Raw genomic sequence first — 22915 nt, 5'->3', positions numbered from 1 at the left:
TTTTTCGTTGAAATTTCTTTGAAACTTCTAATCCTTATTAATTATGTGCAGTATTTTACTGATCCTGTTAGCCAATATGTCTTTCGTACTCGGAGGGATGCACTTCGCTTTCTTGAGACCAAAAAGGTCACAAAACATCAATTTATTCAAAAGACAAGTGTCCATGACTTGTACTCTTTTGAAAAATCCGCTGATCTGGTAATTGACCATTTATTATAATTGATGTACTCTGTTGCACATAAGTTTTGTTTACAAGAGTGCTTCTTTCTAGAGTTAAGTTTTTCTTTATACGGGTTAATATGTGTTTGACTAAGTTGGCATTTAACATTGTTGGTTTTGTTTACAAGCATGACAATTTCTTGACAATAATTTTGAAGAGCTTACTAAACATGGAACAAGCATGGACGATACTAAGCTTACGTTGCTCATTGTCAGACCTTTCATATCATGATTTATTTATAATGTGTTGGTTTATAACAACAAGACAATTTTATAGGCTATGTTTCTTAGGAAAAAATAATAATTTCTATAATGTTAATAATCATTCCATTTTTGTCAATGAAATTATTCTACTTACAAATAGTTGATACTATATACTGCATATTCTTGATTATTTATGCAGCATGAGTGTTTGCACAAGAGACTAACAAACAATTGGAAAGATGCTAAAACACCTACAAGTTTACCAAAACCCAGAGGATCAACACAAAGGGAGAAAGCAAACTTCAATGGCCGAACATTCTATTGCAGTAAGTTCCTCAATTATCGATGCTATGGTAGTATTTTTCATCCGTACAAATGTTGCACATATTCTCTTCTTTATATTCTTCAATCCCAACAAGCTTTAATTAATGTTTTGCATATTACTAAGGATATACACAGGTGCTACACAAGTATGTCCGTAAACAGAATAAATAGCTCAAACACACTACTAGACTTATTATATTGAATCATATTCATTAGTAAATTATTCTAATATGCATCCATTTTTCACTTGAATATGTTATAAAAATGAGGCATTTTAAATTACTCAATGCAAAGACAAATAATTCAGGAAAAGATACTACCTTCATTTCAAGTGGACAACTTGTATGTATAATAAACTTCCAAACCAAATGTTGATCTTTTCATCCATATGACTATTTGCAAGCATCCATGCGCTTAGTTTTGTGCAGTAGAAAAACATCGGATGTTTGCTCTTGAAAAACCTATTGATTGAATCTTTAAATCTTTCAAGACCATATTTGCATCAGTCTAATATTACCCTTCTATCACCCTACCTAATACTAGTGTATATAGATTGTCCCTTTTTTGCAAAGAGGGAAATAAATATATGATGGAGAAGATTGATTCAGACAATTATGAAGTGTGCAAGACTACGATAGCTTTAACAGATCTAAGATCATATATGCACGGTCTTCATAGTAACTTTTTTTGTACGTATTGCAGATGACACTGACAGCGATACATCTACAGGCTCGATTGCACCAAATGAGCTCCAAAACATTAAGAACAAAAACATGGAGGCTGAAAGGGAGCAATCAAGCTCCCCCAAGACTATCAAGCGTCCAAGAGGAAGACCACCCAAAGTGGCGAAAGTAAACTCATGGAACACAAAGAAGGCTAGGACCAAAAGATAAATTAAAGAACATGAAAGGGGTGGAAAGACATGAACCTGGGGAACCTGCTCTAGAAATCACTGGTTTTAGTGCTAACTAGCATGGATGGGCGCGGCGGCACGCCGCGCCGACTATGTAATACAATAGTTGTAATAATTTTAAGACCAAACTTGAATTGATAGAAGTAATGAATATTTTCTTGTTTAAACAATGGGCTTTAACATGGTTGGTAACGAAATCTGATACAACATACACTCAAATTATGTGCATAAAAGGTAGATCATCAGGGTCAAGCAAATAAGCGGGCATCAGAGAGACAGAAATTTAGTCTAGTAATAATTTAGTCTAGTAATAATACTTGGTACTGTATATTGATCATCATTCTACAATGGATGATCAATTGGTAATCTCAGAGAGTAACATAGAAGAACTATTATTATATATAAGCGATAGCATGGATAGCTATACCGATGAACAAAAGGCTATTTCACGTTGATCTGTAAGTACAGTGGTCCTAGATCTTCTCGCATCCATTGTACCTGAAGATGGTCACTTTGAGCGTTGAACCTGCAATATAGTCAAAGAACAATGTATCGTCTTCTACAATGCCAATGAAAGCTCTGCAAATTTGATTCTACATCAGCATGTGCAGCTATGCTGCTGGCAGGTACTTTATATCTGGTCAAAATCTTAACTGAAATAATTAGCGTAAGTAGGAAATATAGAAGGTATGATTATACCTTCTAGTGTGCAATCTTATGTATCTTTTTATGTATCTTTGGTGGACCTCTGGCTATACATAACAGAATACTACCTAGCAACACGCTGATCCTTCACTGACATCGCTTGGACACCGGGGGTACCGAGGCGGTGGCGAGCTAGAGCGACTCTAGGCCATCCGCAGCTCTGGCGCCCATTCGTGTCCAGTTCAGGACAAAGGACTCGACTTACGACACTATCACCGCGGATGACAAAACCGTGGCCGTTGACCGCCTCCGCGAAGACGTCGTCGTTTTCATTATCGACAACGACGTCCACGTGGATGACTGAACCCACAAAACCCAGGGTTCAGTTTGGTTTCAAAACCAAAACTATACATGCAAGCATTTCACTACACAGGAGCGCCACATCAGTTCTAAATTTCAGAGCATGCTTATTATATTTCAGAGATTAGTATGCAAATAAATTAGTTAATTAGCATGTAATAAGCTCACATCGTACACCCCCACTACTATAGCTGAAGCTACAACTTCCTACTGGCTGTTCTCAAAATAGTATGTTCTACTTCATTTCTGAACTCTTCATCCTTCAACACACATGCAAGGAAAATGTTAATGTAGAGAACAATGGTAGCTAAATGGGCTCTTAACTTCAACCATATAGCATAGATCTAAGGTTCTTTTCTTTCCCCTTCTAATTTTATATTTCCCTTTTCTGAATTAAAATCATGACACGGGAAAAAAGCAAGAGTCGATTTTAGTCAGAGAATCAATTATTTGTGCCCTTTGACATAAATTTACCTAGGTTGCTTGAGGATGACCAAATTTAGTTGGGGATAATGATCTACTAATTTATCCTTCTTTCTTGCCTACCCTGGTTCTACATTTGCTCTGCTTCCCCTCCTCTATTTTAGAGGCTGTCCATGGGAGCTATTTCATGTCCCGGATGAAATTTTGCAGCCTGGCTTTCACCACAAATATGCAGAAACCTTCTCAAATTCCTAGAGAATGAATAGCTAGGACTTAGGAATTGATTTATGTTATCATCATAACAGACACCTATTTCTGATGGAAAAAATACAAAGACATATTGCCCTTAATTCATTGCTATAGATATATACATGATGTCGTACCAACAACCTAGGATGTGAACTAAATTCACCTTCTGCATTTAGAGCAATAAAATAATCTTATTCCTCGCCAAAGAAATAGCCCAGATCTAATTACAAAAGGAGACTCATCACTTGGCTATGGTAAGCCAGACTATTCTTCTTATGGCATCAGGAAACCATCTATGTTTAAACACATGGTGACCAATTGAGGGGATCAATATCTGTGAAAGGAAGATAAATCCCGAAAGAGATGGTAATGTCTATACTTCGATCCCATTGTGAACGCAGGTCATCAAGCAAAATGCAATCAAAAGCAAAGGTCTGGGCAGTAGGCGTTGAACTAAGATGAGGCACATCTTATGATAAAAATGTTACAGGCGCCTAAATATGAAATAGCAATCACTATTTGTACTTTTTCCAACACTCTATGTATACGTATTTTATAACATTACAGGTGCTTTTGTATAGATAGGAGTGAAATTTATTTAACAGATCATACAATTTTTAGAAATCATTTATTGCTAGAAATATTCAGGCTAACAGAAAATGCAACATATTATGTTCAGTTCGTCTAGCAAATAGAGAGTTTGAATATCATATTTATTTGTTCGATCTATAAATTGATTCCTTGTAACAATAGGCTAAAGAACTGAATTACAAATTAGTTCAGTTATCTGCAAGAATTAGAAAAGGTAAATATGCCTGTTATTTCTGATGTTCGTTTTTACAAAAATACCTCGCAGCAGTGTTACATGAAAATTATGCAGTAGGTCAATGAGTTTTATCCAATGAGCAGAAAATAAAAGAAATTACCAATTGGTTTATGAGGAAGTACATGTGTACTATAAACTCCAGATTCCTTGGTATAGAGCCTTCCAAGGTTTCTCCCCTGTAAGAGTGGCATGAGTAAACAATAGTTATTCCTAAGAAGGAAAATTGAAGTGAAGACGCTTTATGTAACCTCTACCAGGCGATCTACCATGGAGGAGAACATAATTCGTATACAATTCCTCCAGTCTCTCTATCTCTGTTTCTCAGATTCAACCACGCGCAAGTTTGCTACGTTATGTCTATTTTGACACTATTCAAGGTTGTTTGCAATGCTGGTGCCATTTAACAAACAGAAACCCGTGGAGATGAAGAAAAGCATAATAGTTACCCCTGATTGATCTTGGTCACTCATTTCAATTATTCTAATAAGTTGGTGGTCAAAGAACATGAGCTAATGGAGGGGAAAATGGCTCGGCTTTCTTCTCCTCTGCTCAACCACCTAAAAATGACTAAAATGGCACTCTGTGCCACAGTAGCTTGGGGATATAAGTGATTTATCTGCTTCTCTGTTCTATATAGTCTCCATCCAAAGGTAAAGATCACATTATGTATAGTACTGGTAAGTGTATGTACATACATGATGAAGGGCCTAGGAGAACATTTGACATAGCTAACTTGCAAGGTAGTTGTGAGTAAGTAAACTCTGTCAGCAAACTTGTCTCATAAGAACTACAAAGTAATAAAGAAGCATGTGATCGGCATCCACAAGGTTGATTACGGCATTGTTCATAAAATCCAACATCTGAGAAGATCTAATTTGATAGCAATGCATAACTATCACCATAAGCTACAAGGGAAACATATATATCAGGATGCACTAATAGCAAATCAGAGTTACCCCTGAAAAATCATTCTAAAGCTAGGAGACCATTTTCATTTGGTCTAGGTGAAAAAGCGCATATGAATACATTCCTGTTAGTTGTGGTCATTCGTAAATCATAAACGACACATGATCCATTCAGTGATCCTATTCTTCAATCTTCCTCTTTAGTCACACAAAGCAAACATTCCACTGATCTGGATATGAAGTTGTAAGCATTTTGTGAAGAAGAAGACAAAAAAATCTACCATCAAACCCCACTGAAAGTCAGCTTATATGGACGGATACATATTTGATACAGACCGATGGGAATGCAAGCAAATGAAATACAAACTATCAGCAACCACTCAAAATACTGTATGCGCAAATATAAACTGAACAATGTCTGAGAGAGGGGACTTATTCACCTCGGCTTGAGAACTACTCGACCAACTGTATCAGCCCCTCTCTGCAAACATTATAGATAACAACCCGGAGGCGTTGCAGCACGGGGCGACCTGGCATATCATCGGAAGCCACGCAGACCTGCGTGTTAGAGACCAAGCATCAGTGAACTCTAGTTAGAAACGGAGAGAGGAGCACGGGGCAAAGGGGCTGGCGTGGGAAAAGGAGGGAGTATGAATTAGTATTATAATCCTAGTTATTCAGAGCTAGGTTAATTATACACATATGTAACCGCCCTGTAATCTGTGCGATTGGAAAATAATAGAAAGAAGTAAAGGCATGACATGTGCCTCTAGCAATCCAGATTGATTCGCATGTGTTGCTAGTAGATCAATTAATCAATCATCATGTTAGTTAGCTTGCATCCAGGTTCAGCGAGATAGCAAGTCGCTGGAAGCTTGTACTCCGTGTGTTGCTCTCAGCCAAAAGTATCGGCCAGATCAAGACGTACAGCACTTTAGCAAAGATTGCAGCAGCAGTTAGGATCTATGCCAACAAACACGGCCGAAAAGCTAAACCACAGCGGTGAAAGAGCAATCAGCAAACTAAAAATTAACCAAGTGATTGAATCACAGGAAATCACACCTCACTGAAGCATAAAAACGTCCGCAGAACCACGGACGAATCAAACAAAGCCAGCGGCCACCAACAACTCTGCACCACACCCTGCGAACAAAAGAGCACACAACAAACAAGAAAGCACAATCAAGTGGAGCAAGGAGGAACAAATGAATGATCAACTGAAAGTAAAACAACAAAAGCTAACCTTCAGTTCCCAGCACAGCAACAACTCCGAGCAGCGGCAGCGCTGGCGGACGGAAAATCCGCCCGACCCAGCCGGCAGATCCTAGAGCAACACCCAGCCTCTGGCGAAAACGGGAGCAGAGCAGCAGTCAAAATCCCCAATCAATTCCCATCAGCGTCGCTCAACCATTGCGTACATGTACTCGTCCACCGTAGCGCTTGACCATGGCATCCACGGGCATCGTTGCTCGACACTGCAGCGGTCGACCACGCTGTGAAACGACCTCTTTTTATCCTCTCCCCCAACTCCTCTCTCGGGCGCTAGATTTGAGCGATTGAATGCCTCCAGGTGGCCGTCTAGTCGGGAGCCCACCTATCTTCGTGCCGAGGGACTTCGCCTCGCGCCCTGCCGGCAACCGGCGCGTGTGCACGCCGTCGCCGCCGCTGGGGTCGTCTGCGTATACGCGCACACGCTGGAGGACTGGTGCAGGGTGAGGCCGCGGCCGCAACATCGACTGCCAGGGTGTTCGCGCCTCGGCGGCGGAATCAGTAGAGGTCCGGGGGCGCATCCCTTCACGCCGTCCCCTTCCTCAAAGCTGGCGCGCCGTCCCCGCCGGTCTCCGGATCACCGGGTAGTCCCAGGGCTCCTCACTACCGCCGATGCCCCTGCGTAGGACTGCTATATTGCTAAGCGATGCAGCTGTGTCGGGCAACCTTGAACCGAACAACTGATTGATGAGAATGACGACGAACCTTAGATCGGCCGGCAGTCGAGCGTGACGGGCAGCGGTCGGTGGGGAGGAAGAGAGGAGAAATTCATAGGCAGCGGCCGGCGCCGCTCCATCTGGGAGCTCCCTGCCGGCTGCCGCACCAGCCATGTTGATCGCCCACGGCGGTCACGGCCACCCAGAGAACTTCAGGCCCCCATCCCCATATTGCCAAGGATCGGGAGCTTTACGCCGTGTATGGCCCGGGCCGGAGTTCCCCGCGGTGAGCCGTGAAGATTGAAGGAAGGGAGCCTAGGCCAAGGAATCCAAGGTGGCGATGGGGCTTGGAGGCGGGTAATAGCGGCGGAGCCTGAGACGCGGCAAGAACTTTAGCAATGGGCGGAGCGGTGGGATTTTTTGTTCGGCTCTGCTCGGTCAAAGCGGCATGAAGATGAGGCAAAAGGGAAAATTAATAATACACCAGCTGGACGCCTGGACCCAGTGGACCAGAAAACGAAAAATGCTAGATCCACCCACACCAAAAGAATCCCACTTCAGAACAAAGGAAAAGAACAATGAAAATTGCAACACAACATCGAAAGTGCACACGGAAAAAGCCCTACGGAAATCAACAACAAAGTAACCTACGTACGTTAATCTTGAAAAAAAATCAAAAAAACTGAGAAAAATCGAGACTGTTAAGGTTTAATATAGTATAGCATGTAATGGCGCGGCGGCACGCCGCACCCACGTGTAGCTGTGAGATCAAAAGTGGAAGGATATTGCGGCAGATGTGAGTTCAAAAGTGGAAGGATATTTCGTTGTATGTTGTACTTGCGATGTGAGGCAGGCATACGGCTGTTTTAGAAAATTATACACGGACATGGAGAAACCATTTAACATAGGGGTAGGGCTGCAGCCCTGCAAAATTGCCATTTGTGTACCCACAAACAAATAGGACACCGCAGCTGTGCAAAATTTCTCTCCATGTACACATACAGTCACACATAATTGCAAAATTATCTGTTCCTGTGGAACTTCTTTTCTGGTAGCGCAGCATGCAGAGTATTTACACAATGACTATGTTACCGAGATTGGAGCTGTTTTTGTTTGGTGATGAATGATGTATGGTCATTACAGAAAAAGGGCTTAATATATACTCAATCATTGTTTGTACATTTAGGTTGCAGGGTAAACCTTTTATTTTCAGTTGCACCGCCTGAGAGATTGTACCATAGGCAAGTGTCTATTTAAGAGCCGCAGCTCCTTATCTATCCATTACCTGGACTAAATTGATAGCAGTGTATGCAGCAAAGTGAAAGATTGGTGCTGATCAAAGTAAAGTAGGAAGACTCTAGTTTTTAGCAGTTTCACGCATTTAAGCTGGCGGCACATTTCTAACAGAGGAGTATTTGTCAAGGGGAAACAAAATCTCGGGGCGGCATGACAGATTATACGATTTGTAGATATCGAAAGTAACTATGGGCGATATCAAATTACGCCTAAAGAATATAAATTTTATTGCCCCGTCACTTTGTTAGTTGTAATGAGCTGAACAATTTCTAAAAGAAGAAAATGATCTGAACACAACATGGAGTATTATGAAGTTCTCTACACAGACTGACACGATACAAATGGATTGACCATTAATTATGTAGCGCATCAAGAATTCAAGACATGAATGCCATTTTTACTACACAAAGGCTGCAACAACAGTGGCTCAGCTGGCTGTTCTTCTTTGGCTGTACAACATTCTGGAATCGTAGCAGTGTATTGAAATGACCAACACAAAAAAACACCTAGTAGCATCAAGAGATAGATTCAACGTTTATGTACAGTTTGTTTCTAGATTGCTAAATCCTCTAAACTATTAGCAGCAGCATCGGCAGAAAATTAATAAGAAGTCAGAACAGGCTCATGTTCCGAAGTATAGTAGAATCAAACACAAGCCAAATTTCTACGTTGGTTCAATTATCTTCCAAAAATAGTCACATGTGACAATAACATGAAAGTTATCTTCAGTATGGATCTCATATCTACCACCTGTGCATTTGTTCTGCATCGCAGAAGTACCTCTAGTCAACAATATGCATGCACTGATTTTCAATTGAATAACTCTCCTCATATAGTACCTTGCTTTATCAAGCCTGGGTACTATCATGTTCATTGTTAAAGGCAGGTCAAGAAAAGTTTGCAATATACAATGTGAGCAGGCTTCCTACAGAACAATACGCCATTTGAGTAAATCACTGACCTAATTTTTGTCCTTGTAAAGAAGCAAGGAACCAAAGACTTGAACCAAAAGAAGAAAATAACCAGTTAACCACTTACAATATTTAAGGCCTATCAAAGAGCTTACCGTTTGTTCTAATGTAGTGGCTAATATGTAGATGCAGCATCAGTTGCATTATCTAACATTGGAACAATTAAATAATTCATACCGGAAATTGAACGGCACGAAAATGTGCCAACCATACCTTTGACCAAATGGATTATTTGAGAATATATATGTCAGGTTTACATGGAAACATATGTTGCAGTGCTTAAGTATCTAAGACCAATACAACCATATGTTGCGCAAAAAATAGAGTGAGCATGTCGGACAGCTTAAAAACACTTGCATTTAAAGGAGTTCGTTTAAACATTGCAGTATCGTCATTTAAATAGAAAAGGGACACTCACCCATCCATCCATAACAACAGTACACCAGTGAAGTGCATTCCAGTAATCAACGTTAATTTCCATCAAATTGAGTCCCTTAGAACTGCAGACAAATAATTCTATTAAATGGAGTGACATTCAGCAAAGTAATATTGCATTCACATTCGAAAAATGTAATGTTGCGGTGGACGTAATTAAGATAGTATGAACATGTTAATACAAATAATCAAGATGAACTGATGATTACAGAAATTCACACCACCAAGTTCTTCTAATTAAGCTAACCAGAGCTACTGCTTGAATCCTCTCATGTGGAAGAGTAAATATATGAATGCTGCAAAAATGAAGCTCATTCTCTACGGGTTCACTATATGACACCAGCATGAAGGCACTTGAATGTCAGAAGCCCAACAATCGTGCATTCCATTTGAGACGGAAATGTCTTTTTTGAATACATACCAGCTCACATATGAGGGGTAATTAGCATCACAAAATGAATCAAATCACCGAGAACATCTTTGATTTCAAAGTCAACAAATGTTTTAGTTGACGAACTTCATCAAATAACAGTGATCAACAATTGGTGATTTCATTTGTACCAAATCAGAACAAACAGCAGTACCTCATAATATTTGAAGGAAACCTAGATGAGGAACGGAAGAAAAATAACATACATGAAGGCAGAAATACCTGCACACAATGCATGCTAAATCGAGATTCGTGAATATGAGGCAATTTCTGATTTCGGGGTATCTCTTCCCGGCCATGCCCAAAACCTGCCCTTAAATCAAAGACGCAAGCAGCACCAACCAAGGAAAATAAGTCAGGAGCTCAATAAATAAAGTAAGAAGAGCAACTTCTATATTTTTAATTGCATATGTCAAGCGATCTGAAACATCAGAATCTCAAACGTATATGGGCACGGTACAGAGCTGTCAAAAATCACGGGAGAATCAATTGAAGAGAAACATATTAAATTATCAGACACAGAAGCTAGCCAGTTACCATTAAACGTAGTCTGCCTATCTTTTCTTTTGGGATGGAGGAGATGGGAATAGGGAATCCAGGGATTCAGTGCGATTGTCCAGAATAGAAATTTCACCATGAAAAAAAACCCAAATAACATTGGCCGTGATTCACGCGCTCGCGTAAGCTCTGATTGTGCAATGAGGCGGAGGCACAACTGTGGCAAGTATCGGCGATGTCCAAGCAGTCACCATTTAGTCGTTGACGACTGACATCTCTCTGGCTTCAATGTTGATGTGCGTAGAGGCAGAGGATGGCGAAGGCCCCTTCCTCGTCGATTTCGTCCGACCTGCCCGCGAACCTCTATCATGACGGACTGCAGATAAGCCTGAGAGGGAAATGCAGAAACGATGGAGATCTTACCTTCCCTGACACCGGCCATCCGGTGCCCCTTCTTCTCGACGTTGAAGAGGCCTGCCGGTAGGAGCTTGCCGGTGTCAATCGAGGCCTCAGTCGTGTTGTCCCCTGGCTCTTCTCGTGCCTCCTCCTGCTCCTACGTATCCATCTTCTGCATAGCCTGTTCCTCCGCCGGCTGCCAAGGCCACTCGTGTCAGAGTGCGTCGGCGCGCCGACTATGTCGGAGGAGGACTGGATCTAGGGCACGGCCGCCGTTCATGAAGAGGCTCGTCCAGAGGAAGATGGAGACAGGGGAGAGCTCACGCGAGGAGAAAGGTCAGGTAGGCGGGTCCACGAACCGCGCGGCGTCGCCGCTCCACCAGCCGTCGATGCAGAGCGGGATCCACTGAACCCGTCGCCTCTTCGCCGGCGCCGTTCCACTCCAGCTGCTCTCCTCTGGTGCTACTACTCCCCTGGCGGCCGCCGCTCGACGCGAATGTCCACAACCAAGCCGGTTGCATCTCGCCAGCAGCTTGCCACGGCCAAGATCTGGAGAAGATTTGGTGAGAAGAAAATTCGAGAGAGCAAATACGTGTAGGAGACAAACAGGAAGATAGCTCACACGCGGCCACGTTTGCCAATCCATCAAATCCACCGCCTAACAAAGGAGCGTAAAACAAAATATGAAACCAGTTCCATGTCTGTTGCAGCTAAGACCACACACAGAAATGCACCAAAATGCATAACGAACGCACGCTACGTCGCTACAACGTCACAGAAAACTGTACCTGTTAGTAATATGAGTAATATGCTGTGGAACCCCAAAGTTTACACAGGAAAAGGCTCGAGGTTCACTCCCTAGAAAGCTCAAAATTGTAGGAAAAATCGAGTTTGTTCACGTTTAATATAGTAGTTATTAATATTTGGTTCAATTTTATTTGTACAACTTTTGTTAAATTTTATACTCAGATTTCACTAGTATATGTTTGGTTGGGAGAGACTCGATACTGAGGCATCTATAGCAATCATTATGTTCCAAGATAGGTGATCCCTGAGAGCCTTCACACATACTGAATGATTGGTGAGATGCTAAGTTACTAGTGGGTCGACTGATGCTTTGAGGAAGGTTCGAAGGTCATCGCAAGAAACTGTAATCGGTTGGGTACTTGGGTGCTAATAAATTGTTTTAGAGAAAATCATGGCATGCACCAAAGCTATCGGTGTGCCTGTTTTCATGTTCAGTCAGTTGGTCTTATGGCAATATCACGCCTACTTGCTTGAGGTAATCTGCCATGTATGGATGACTAGTTGCGTCCACGAGCTAGCTTGCTTATCTTTTCTGATTGGACTAGCAAAGAGAGGAGTCATATACGAACTTCATGGGAGATGGTAGGAACAAGGGAGGTTGGTCTAGGCTGGCCGGATCCAGCACCAACTAGGCTCTAGCACTCCAGCGAGCGGTTGTCATCGAGTCCAGTCCGGTGAAGTCGGTGCCATAGTACATAGCAAAAATGTTTGTGCATTTATATCTGGCGGTGCGGTAACTTGGTAGTTTTCTTGAATTAGCCGATGTGATTACCGGAGGTAGTGCCAGATTAAATCAATTGATCCCACCGGATCCGACCAAGAATTCTCTCCATGTCATCTTATCGCTACTTCTCCTAACAACAGGCAAGGCACAGAAGAGAGAAGTGAAAAATACCTCCAGCCTCATAATGTTCCTCCATAGCACTCCTAGCTCCATTCCCTCCCTTAAAATTCAAACATCCAACCTTGACCTCCATCCGGTCTATATAAATACTAGGAGAGGTGGAGTCTACACATGCGTCGCATGTGAATTAAATTTTTACACTTGCTCGCCAAGGGAGAGGAGATGATAGAGTAGATTGATTTGATCGTGGGCCTCGGAGAGAAAACGACATTCTTGCTTGTCGAGGAGAGGAGATAGAGTAGGTTGATTTGATCGCGGACTGAGAGGAAACGACCATTCAACAGGTAATCACATCGATGTGCTCCTCCTTGGATGATCTGTCCTTCTCATCATGATAAACGCAACCTCTTTTTCCGAGGGTGAGCAGGAGCCGGCGGTGTTGTGGATCGCTGGTGCGTGGGAGGTTCGGGAATTGCGGTGTCGGCGTGGATGCACAGCCGTGTCGGCGAGTCGTTGTTTTTTCCTTGGATTTGGTGCTTTCTTATCTCTATATATTGGTCCAACTATGAACCCACATGGTAGTTTTAAGCACGCTAGGTCCATGATAATTTTGTCGATGAGTAGAAAAAGAAAAAAAAGATTGCAGAATATTGCGCGAGCTGTAGATGGAGTCATGCATGTATTTATGAGCCTTGGTAGAGGTGTTCGACAGAACTTGGTAGATTCCTTCGGTTTTGTATGCAATGACCTTGTAATAGGGGTGCGTTGGGCGTCTTCCATGGGCCTATGTCGATGCTACCAATGACCTCGTCGGCAGGAGCCCGCGCCCTTGTTTCGATGGCTGGGACAATGCCGAGGGAAAGAGGGGAGGGGAACTGGAAAGGATAGTGTTAGTCGGGAGGGCGAAAGGATGAGATATCACCTGGGGGGGGGGGTGGGGGGGTAAACCTAAGTATGCTAGACTTAACTAAGTGCAACAACAACAATTAAAGCCAAAAGATAGGCATAAGGTATATAAAGTACAAGTGATAAACAAGATATAATTTCTTAAAGCACAATGACTATCACAAGGAAAATAAACATGGGTATATATAGGGATAACCGAGATATGTGAAGATGAAGAGGTATTCCCGAGTTCCCTCACACGAAGTGAGGTAGGTCACGTTGGAGAGATGTGGGCTACCACAAAGGACTCCCAAACGCCACAAAAGCTAACCTTCTTCCCCAAACCAATACGACGAAGTAAAAAGTCCTTTTCCTTATGGTTTGCTTTTCCTCCATTCCGGAGATGGCAAGCTAAACAACCACTTCAGACTTCACAAGCCCCATGGAGGAGAAGCCCGAGCCTCTTCACAAGCTTCAAGACAACTAGGAGATCAATCTCCAAGATTAACTAGCTCATGGTCTCTCAATCGAACTAATCGTAATGGAGGGCTCAAAACTTATGCAAGGATGCAAAAGTAAGAACACCAAGGGTGTTCAAATGCTTGACACTTAAATCCGACCAAAGCAACAAATGCTATGGAGGAACTAGATAGTTAGAACAACGATGAAATCAACAAATAACTCAAAGATCTAAATACCAAGAGTTATCCTCACTTACAGTAGGAACTGATTGGTGGTGATTGTAGATCAAGATCTCCTTTTCCCAATTTCTCAGGAAGATGCAAGAATCATATGCGGGAAAGGAGAGGAAGCAAGATTTTGATGTTCAACAATGAAGTATGAGAGAGCGAGCAAACAAAATGGTTGACCTTACCTCCTCAAGGAGGAAGAAGGTCTATTTATAGTCCAAGGGGAAAAACTAGCCGTTTGGGGGAATTCATGTGACCCAAATCAGCGGCAAGTTCTGCACCGCCAATCCTCCCACCGGAGTGGTTCGGCGAGCAAAGCGACATACCGAAACCCTTGCTAGTTTTATGCAGCGGACAAGGCTGGGTTGGTTCTGAAACCGACACGCTGGTTCCCTCATCGGAATCATTCCAGCTCGCCAGAAATATTCCGCTTCCGCTAGAATGGCGTACTGGTACGCAATTCATCATATACCAGAAACAGTATGACACACCGGAATGATTTCGATGGGGAAACCGGCACCGCAGATTCCTACATCGGAATCACAGGGAAACGCTCAAACTACAGTTTTCTCAAAAGAACTTAAGATTTCATTATGTGCCTAAACTCCGATTCAGGTGAAACCAATTTTTATTGGGAATGATAGGACTCCTCGCAGAATGCTTTTACATGATTTTAGAGATGAAGCCACACAACGTAAGAAATGGTAAAGACGTCCAAACTCGAAAACACAATAGAAGATGCATACAAATTCCGTTTTTGATGAAATTGGGCTTGTTGAAAAGCTATCAACACGCTCAAGAACCTCACACAGAGAAACACCAAGAAGAAAAAAAATATAGAGAGGTGCAAAGCATGCAAATGATTGAGCTCTGATACGTCTCAAGCATATCTATAATTTTTGATACTCCATGCTTGTTTTACACCAATTCCACTATATTTTACTTACACTTTGTTGTACTTTTATATATTTTCCGGCACTAACTGATTGACAAGATGCCACAGTGCATGTTCCCTATTTTCTGCAGTTTTTGGTTTCAGAAAAGTTCTACAGGAAATATCCTCGGAATTGGATGAAACAAAAGACAAAGTCAATATTTTACCGTAAAGAAGACATAGACTAGAGGGGGGGTCGAAGAGGGGCAGCAGGGCGGCCAGACCGCTGCAAGGCCTGGCCCCGCCCTTGGCCACGCCTGGGGGTGGTGAGGGCCACCCCGGCACCGCACCGACCTATCTTCTCCGCCTATTTATTCACAATCTCGGGAAAACATTGAATACCCGAGACTCCATCCACGAAAAGTTCCGTCGCGGCCGCCATTGCAGAATCCATCTCGGGAGGGTTACGAAGCTCTTCCTGGCACCCTGCCGGAGGGGGAGATCATCACCGGAGGCTTCTACATCTCCATGCCCGCCTCCAAAGTGATGCGTGAGTAGTTCGTCCATGTACTATGGGTCCATAGGAGTAGCTAGATGGTTGTCTTATCCAATTTGTGACTCATGTTTAGATCTTGTGAGCTACTTATCATGATCAAGATCATCCATATGTAATACTACATGTTGTGTTTGCTAGGATCCGATGAATATTGAATACTATGGTTGAGATTTAATTCATATGATATTTTTGATCTTGCATGCTCTCCGTTGCTAGTAGATGCTTTGGCCAAGTAAATGCTTGTGATTCCAAGAGGGAGTATTTATGCTCGATAGTAGGTTCATGCATGTAGTTTTCTGGAAGAGTGATAATAACATATAAGATTGTAGATTTGCTGTTGCTACTAGGGAGAAAACAACAAGGCTTTATCCAAGGGTAATTCTATTGTTTACTTTACACACATTGCTTAATTCGATTATCCGTTGCTTGCAACTTAATACTGAAAAGTGTGTGGACGCTAACCGAAAGGTGGATTATTAGTCATAGACGCAGTTGAATTACAGTCTATGTATTATGTTGTGATGCCTAAACAAATATCATAGTAGTCATCTTGATATGTATGAACTTTATTCTGTCAATTGCCCAGCTGTAATTTGTTCACCTAACATGCTATTTATTTTTATAGAGAGACACCACTAGTGAACTGTGGACCCCGGTCCTGTCTTTTACACTGATACAATCATCATGTTCTGTTTACTTTCTGCAAACACTATTCTCTTTTTATTTACTGCAAACATCTCTTTCCACACCATACAATTAACTCTTTGATTCAGAAAAACCAGTGACATTGACAACCTCACTGTGAGTTGGGGCAAAGTATTGCGATTATGTTGTGTACATGTTCCACGTTGTTGCTGACGCTGGTAGTGCGCCCTGCCAATAGTCAGCCAGCAACACCTTCAGAAGTCATGTCTTTCTCCTACTGGTCGATTAAACATTGGATTCTTACTGAGAGAAAACTTACTGATGTGCTCATCATACCTTCCTCTTGGGGTTTTCCAACTGCTTGTATTGAGCATCATCAAGGATTTTTTTCTGGTGCCTTTGCCGGGGAGAAAGAGGATTTCTGCAACGGGAGTCTCTCATCCCCAATCTCTTTACTTTATTATTGTTTTGCTTAGTTTACTTTATTTTATCTTGTTTGTTTCTTTATATCAAAAAAACAAAAAATTAGTTGCTATAGTTCTTATTTCTGTTGTTCTATTTTATTTTGCTAAAATGAGTATTCCTGAAAACACCAAGTTGTGTGACTTTACTAGTACAAATAATAACGATTTTATATGCACACCTATTGCTCCACGTATTCTTAAAGCAGCTTTCTATGAAATTAAACCTTCCCTGATAAATCTTGTTGTGAAAGAGCAATTTTCTGGTGTTAGTAATGATGATGTTGTTGCTCACCTTAATAATTTTATTGAACTTTGTGACATGTAAAAATATAAGGATGTAGATGGTGACATGATAAAACTAAAATTGTTTCCTTTCTTTTTGATAGGAAGAGCTAAAGATTGGTTGCTATCTTTTCCTAGAAATAGTATTGATTCTTGGGTTAAATGCAAAGATGCTTTCATTGGGAAATATTATCCTCCTGCTAAGATTATATCTTTGCGTAGTGACATAATGAAATTTAGAAAATTTTATAATAAACATGTTGCTCAAGCTTGGGAAAGAATGAAATCTTTGGTAAAGAATTGTCCCACTCATGGACTGACTACTTGGATGATCATCCAAACTTTTTATGCAGGACTAAATTTTTCTTCAAAAATCTTCTGGATTCAGCTGCTGGAGGTACCTTTATGTCTATTATTTTGGGGGCTGCAACAAAGATTCTTGATGATATGATGATAAATTATTCCGAATGGCACACCGAGAGAGCTCCACAAGGTAAGAAGGTAAATTCTGTTGAAGAAACCTCCTCCTTAAGTGATAGGATTGATACCATTATGTCTAAGCTTGTTAATGGTAAAGCTCATGAAGATCCAAATAATGTTCCTTTAGCTGTTGCTCAAGAAGAGCATGTTGATATGAACTTCATTAAAAACAAAAATTTCAACAACAATGTTTATAGGAATAATTTTGGTAGCAACAACTATAGGCCATATCCTTCTAATAATGGTAATGCTTATGGAAACTCTTATGGTAATTCTTACAGCAACAATAGAAGTGTACTCTCTGATCTTGAAGTCATGCTTAAGGACTTTATTAGTGAACAAGCTGCTTTCAATAAATCTGTTGAGGATACGTTTGGTAAAATTGATGCTCTTCTCGGCACCTTGCCGGAGGGGGAGATCATCACCGGAGGCTTCTATATCGCCATGCCCGCCGCCGAAGTGAGTAGTTCACCATACGGTTAACTCTAGCAAAACTAGTGAGATTGACAACCTCACTGTGAGTTGGGGCAAAGTATTGCGATTGTGTTGTGTGCAGGCTCCACGTTGTTGTTGACACCGGTAGTGCGCCCTGCCAATAGTCAGCCAGCAACACCTTAAGAAGTCACACCTTTCTTCTACTGGTCGATAAAACCTTGGTTTCTTACTGAGGGAAAACTTACTGTTGTGCTCATCATACCTTCCTCTTGGGGTTTCCAAACTGCTTGTATTGAGCATCATCAAGCTCTTAGACGATGCGATCAAGTTACCCAACCAAAGGCCCTCTTGATAGTGTGGCTATCTATCCTATAACCCTGTATCCCAACAACCGCCTTGAGACCGGTAAAAGAAAAACTTAGCAAGCCCATACCTTTTCTTTGCACATCCCGATTGAACTTAATAACAACGCTTCAAGCTCCATTCAAGCCGGAATGCCTCACTTGATCATTGTTGCTTCGTGAAAACTCATAATTGCTCCCCATACACCACTACGGGAAAGTTTCATTGAAGCACACCTTCACAAGTCCATTATCACCAAATGTACAATAACCTTCAAGCATGACATTCTCGATATACTCATCTTGAAGTTGCCCTTATCAACATGGCTGAGATTCATAATTGGTGACATCCTCTCATGGGCTATATAAGATCCTACTTTTGATGCATGCCCATGGAAAGACACCTACCCCACATAGACAACACATATACATATATAATGGGTTACCTCATGAAGCATAATTGACTAGGCTTACCATCCTTAAGATCACACGATCCAAAGTGATACAATCTTTATACTTCATGTGTAGACCAAATAGAATTCAATCTTCACTGTTAGTCTCGGTCAATTTTGTATCTCTTTATGCTCTATCACAACATCTTGATCATGCATTGTTTAACACATAAGCTAGAACATCGCTAACTTGAGTTCGACACACCAACTCCATTTTCATTTCTTCTTCTTGATCATATCATATTATTCTCTTCAAATCGATGATCTCGATGCCAAAACTCAATGTATATCATTATTTTTATGGGATCTATGCTTGAATCGACACATGGTCTTCAAGTAATACCTATATAATATTTCTTCACATAAAAGTCAATTAAAATATTAGTCCATAGAGATTGTTAATAATTAATAAACCAGACATATGAGACAATGTACCCTTACAAAGTTGCAAGTGACGCATATAGGAGCCTCGTTACCTATGGGCCATGATACGTCTCCAACTTATCTATAATTTCTTATGTTCCATGCTTGTTTTATGACAATACCGACATGTTTTGTTCACAATTTATATCATTTTTATGCGTTTTCCTGAACTAACCTATTGACGAGATGCCGAAGTGCCAGTTCCTGTTTTCTGCTGTTTTTGCTTTCAGAAATCCTAGTAAGGAAATATTCTCGGAATTGGACGAAATCAACGCCCAGCATCTTAGAATCCCACGAAGCTTCCAGAACACCCGAGAGCCACCAGAGGAGGGCCCTGTGGGCCCCAGATGACAGGCCGGCGTGGCCATGGTGTGGGCCCCGCCCCCCTATTGTGTCACCGCCTCGTCGCCCCTCCGACTCCGCCACTTCGCCTATATAAAGATCCCTGACCTAAATCTTCGATACGAATAAGCCACGGTACGAGAAACCTTCCAGAGCCGCCGCCATCGCGAAGCCAAGATCTGGGGGACAGGACTCTCTGTTCCGGGACGCCGCCGGGACGGGGAAGTGCCCCTAGAAGGCTTCTCCATCGACACCGCTACCATCTCCACCGCCATCTTCATCAACGCTGCTGTCTCCCATGAGAAGGGAGTAGTTCTCCATCGAGGCTAAGGGGCTGTACCGGTAGCTATGTGGTTAATCTCTCTCCTATGTACTTCAATACATTGATCTCATGAGCTGCCTTACATGATTGAGATTCATATGAGTTTTGTATCACTATTCATCTATGTGCTACTCTAGTGATGTTATTAAAGTAGTCTATTCCTCCTCCATGATGTAATGTTGACAGTGTGTGCATCATGAAGTACTTGGTATATGCTATGATTGTGATCTCTTGTAGATTATGAAGTTAACTATTACTATGATGGTATTGATGTGATCTATTCCTCCTTTCATAGTCTTTCAGTGACGGTGTGCATGCTATGTTAGTACTTGGTATAGTTGTGTTGATCTATCATGCACTCTAAGGTTATTTAAATATGAATATCGAATGTTGTGGAGCTTGTTAACTCCGGCATTGAGGGTTCGTGTAATCCTACACAATTAGTGATGTTCATCATCCAACAAGAGAGTGTAGAGTATAGCATTTATCTATTTTATTATGTGATCAATGTTGAGAGTGTCCACTAGTGAAAGTATGATCCCTAGGCCTTGTTCCCAAATACTGAAATCATCGCTTGTTTACTGTTCTACTGCATCTGTACTGCCTGCAATATTACCATCATCAACCACACGCCAGTTGTAGCATCAAGCTATTTTCTGGTGCCATTACTACTGCTCATATACATTCATACCACCTGTATTTCACTATCTCTTCGCCGAACTAGTGCACCTATACATCTGACAAGTGTATTGGGTGTGTTGGGGACACAAGAGACTTCTTGCTTTGTGGTTGCAGGGTTGCTTGAGAGGGATATCTTTGACCTCTTCCTCCCAGAGTTCGATAAACCTTGGGTGATCCACTTAAGGGAAAACTTGCTGCTGTTCTACAAACCTCTGCTCTTGGAGGCCCAACACTGTCTACAGGAAAAGAAGCGTGAGTAGACATCAAGCTATTTTCTGGCGCCGTTGCCGGGGAGGAAAGGTAAAAGGTACTCACACTCCGGATCTCGGCTACTAAGCTATTTTCCGGCGCCGTTGTAAGTACTCGAAGCTATTTCCTTTAGATCCTGCAATTGCATCTTTTTGTTTCTTGTTTTACACTAGTTTGGCATAATGGAAAGCAACATGGAGCTTTTTATTCTTTTTCCTGAGTTAAGACATGGATGGTTTGATGCGAAAATTAAAAAACCCATGGAATATATTAGTATGAATACTTTGAACACCATTGTTGCTAATGATATGGAAAATTCTAAGCTTGGGGAAGCTAGTTTTGATGAGCTTGATATTTTTAGTCCCCCAAGCATTGAGGAGAAAATTTACTTTGATGATACTTTGCCTCCTATTTATGATGATTATAATGATAATAGTCTTTTGGTGCCGCCTGTTATGGAGGATAAATTTGATTATGATTACAATATGCCTCCTATATTTGATGATGAGAATAATAATGATACCTACTTTGTTGAATTCGCTCCCACTACAACTACTAAAATTGATTATGCTTATGTGGAGAGTAATTATTTTATGCATGAGACTCATGATAAGAATGTTTCATTTGATAGTTACATTGTTGAGTTTGCTCATGATGCTACTGAAAGTTATTATGAGAGAGGAAAATATGGTTGTAGAAATTTTCATGTTACTAAAACACCTCTCTATGTGCTGAAATTTTTGAAGCTACACTTGTTCTATCTTCCTATGCTTGTTACTTTGCTCTTCATGAACTTGTTTATTTACAAGATTCCTATGCATAGGAAGCATGTTAGGCTTAAATGTGTTTTGAATTTGCTTCTTGATGCTCTCTTTTGCTTCAACTTTTATTTCTTGCGAGTGCATCATTAAAATCACTGAGCCCATCTTAATGGCTATAAAGAAAACACTTCTTGGGAGATAACCCATGTGTTTATTTTGCTACAGTACTTTTGTTTTATATTAGTGTCTTGGAAGTTGTTACTAATGTAGCAACCTCTCCTTATCTTAGTTTTGTTGCATTGTTGTGCCAAGTAAAGTCTTTGATAGCAAGGTTGATACTAGATTTGGATTACTGCGCAGAAACAGATTTCTTGCTGTCACGAATCTGGGCCTAATTCTCTGTAGGTAACTCAGAAAATTATGCCAATTTACGTGAGTGATCCTCAGATATGTACGCAACTTTCATTTAATTTGAGCATTTTCATTTGAGCAAGTCTGGTGCCTCTTAGAAATTCGTCTTTACGGACTGTTCTGTTTTGACAGATTCTGCCTTTTATTTCGCATTGCCTATTTTGCTATGCTTGATGGATTTTTCTATTCCATTAACTTTCAGTAGCTTTGTGCAATGTCCAGAAGTGTTAAGAATGATTGTGTCACCTCTGAACACGTGAATTTTTATTATGCACTAACCCTCTAATGAGTTGCTTTGAGTTTGGTGTGGAGGAAGTTTTCAAGGATCAAGAGAGGGAGATGATACAATATGATCAAGGAGAGTGAAAGCTCTAAGCTTGGGGATGCCCCGGTGGTTCATCCCTGCATATTTCAAGAAGACTCAAGCATCTAAGCTTGGGGATGCCCAAGGCATCCCCTTCTTCATCGACAAATTATCAGGTTCCTCCCTTGAAACTATATTTTTATTCGGTCACATCTTATGTACTTTACTTGGAGCGTCTGTGTGTTTTTGTTTTTGTTTTTGTTTGAATAAATGCTTGTGTGGGAGAGAGACACGCTCCGCTGGTTCATATGAACACATGTGTTCTTAGCTTTTAATTTTCATGGCGAAGTTTGAAACTGCTTCGTTAATTGTTATATGGTTGGAAACAGAAAATGCTACATGTGGTAATTGGTATAATGTCTTGAACAATGTGATACTTGGCAATTGTTGTGCTCATGATTAAGCTCTTGCATCATATACTTTGCACCTATTAGTGAAGAAATACATAGAGCTGTTTCAAATTTGGTTTGCATGATTGGTCTCTCTAAGGTCTAGATATTTTCTATTAAGGGTCGAACAACAAGGAAGACGGTGTAGAGTCTTATAATGCTTGCAATATGTCTTTTATGTGAGTTTTGCTGTACCGGTT

At 41.3% G+C, this 22915-nt stretch overlaps 2 long non-coding RNA genes across 5 annotated transcripts; both read right to left on the bottom strand.

Annotated features, from left to right (window-relative positions):
- Positions 1-1824: 1824 nt before the first annotated feature.
- Positions 1825-7426, bottom strand: LOC127340732 (uncharacterized). 2 transcript variants are annotated; one of them, XR_007874834.2, is made up of 6 exons: positions 7043-7426; positions 6312-6965; positions 6131-6211; positions 5509-5626; positions 4264-4339; positions 1825-2186 (listed from the first exon to the last, which is right to left on the bottom strand). It is a non-coding gene; the product is annotated as an uncharacterized lncRNA (long non-coding RNA). The 2 variants fall into 2 exon arrangements; XR_007874833.2 differs by having other exon boundaries at positions 1825-4339.
- A 2012-nt stretch (positions 7427-9438) lies between these two features.
- Positions 9439-11729, bottom strand: LOC127340733 (uncharacterized). Of its 3 annotated transcripts, none has more exons than XR_007874837.2 (4): positions 11047-11635; positions 10663-10972; positions 10348-10433; positions 9441-9760 (listed from the first exon to the last, which is right to left on the bottom strand). It is a non-coding gene; the product is annotated as an uncharacterized lncRNA (long non-coding RNA). The 3 variants fall into 3 exon arrangements; XR_007874836.2 differs by adding an exon at positions 11642-11729 and having other exon boundaries at positions 9447-9760; positions 10348-10972; positions 11047-11568; XR_007874835.2 differs by having other exon boundaries at positions 9439-9760; positions 10348-10972.
- Positions 11730-22915: the final 11186 nt, after the last annotated feature.

Source organism: Lolium perenne, chromosome 3 (genome assembly GCF_019359855.2).
Source record: "Lolium perenne isolate Kyuss_39 chromosome 3, Kyuss_2.0, whole genome shotgun sequence".
In the NCBI taxonomy this organism is placed as follows: domain Eukaryota; kingdom Viridiplantae; phylum Streptophyta; class Magnoliopsida; order Poales; family Poaceae; genus Lolium; species Lolium perenne.
This window is presented reverse-complemented; position numbering and strand designations above follow the sequence as displayed.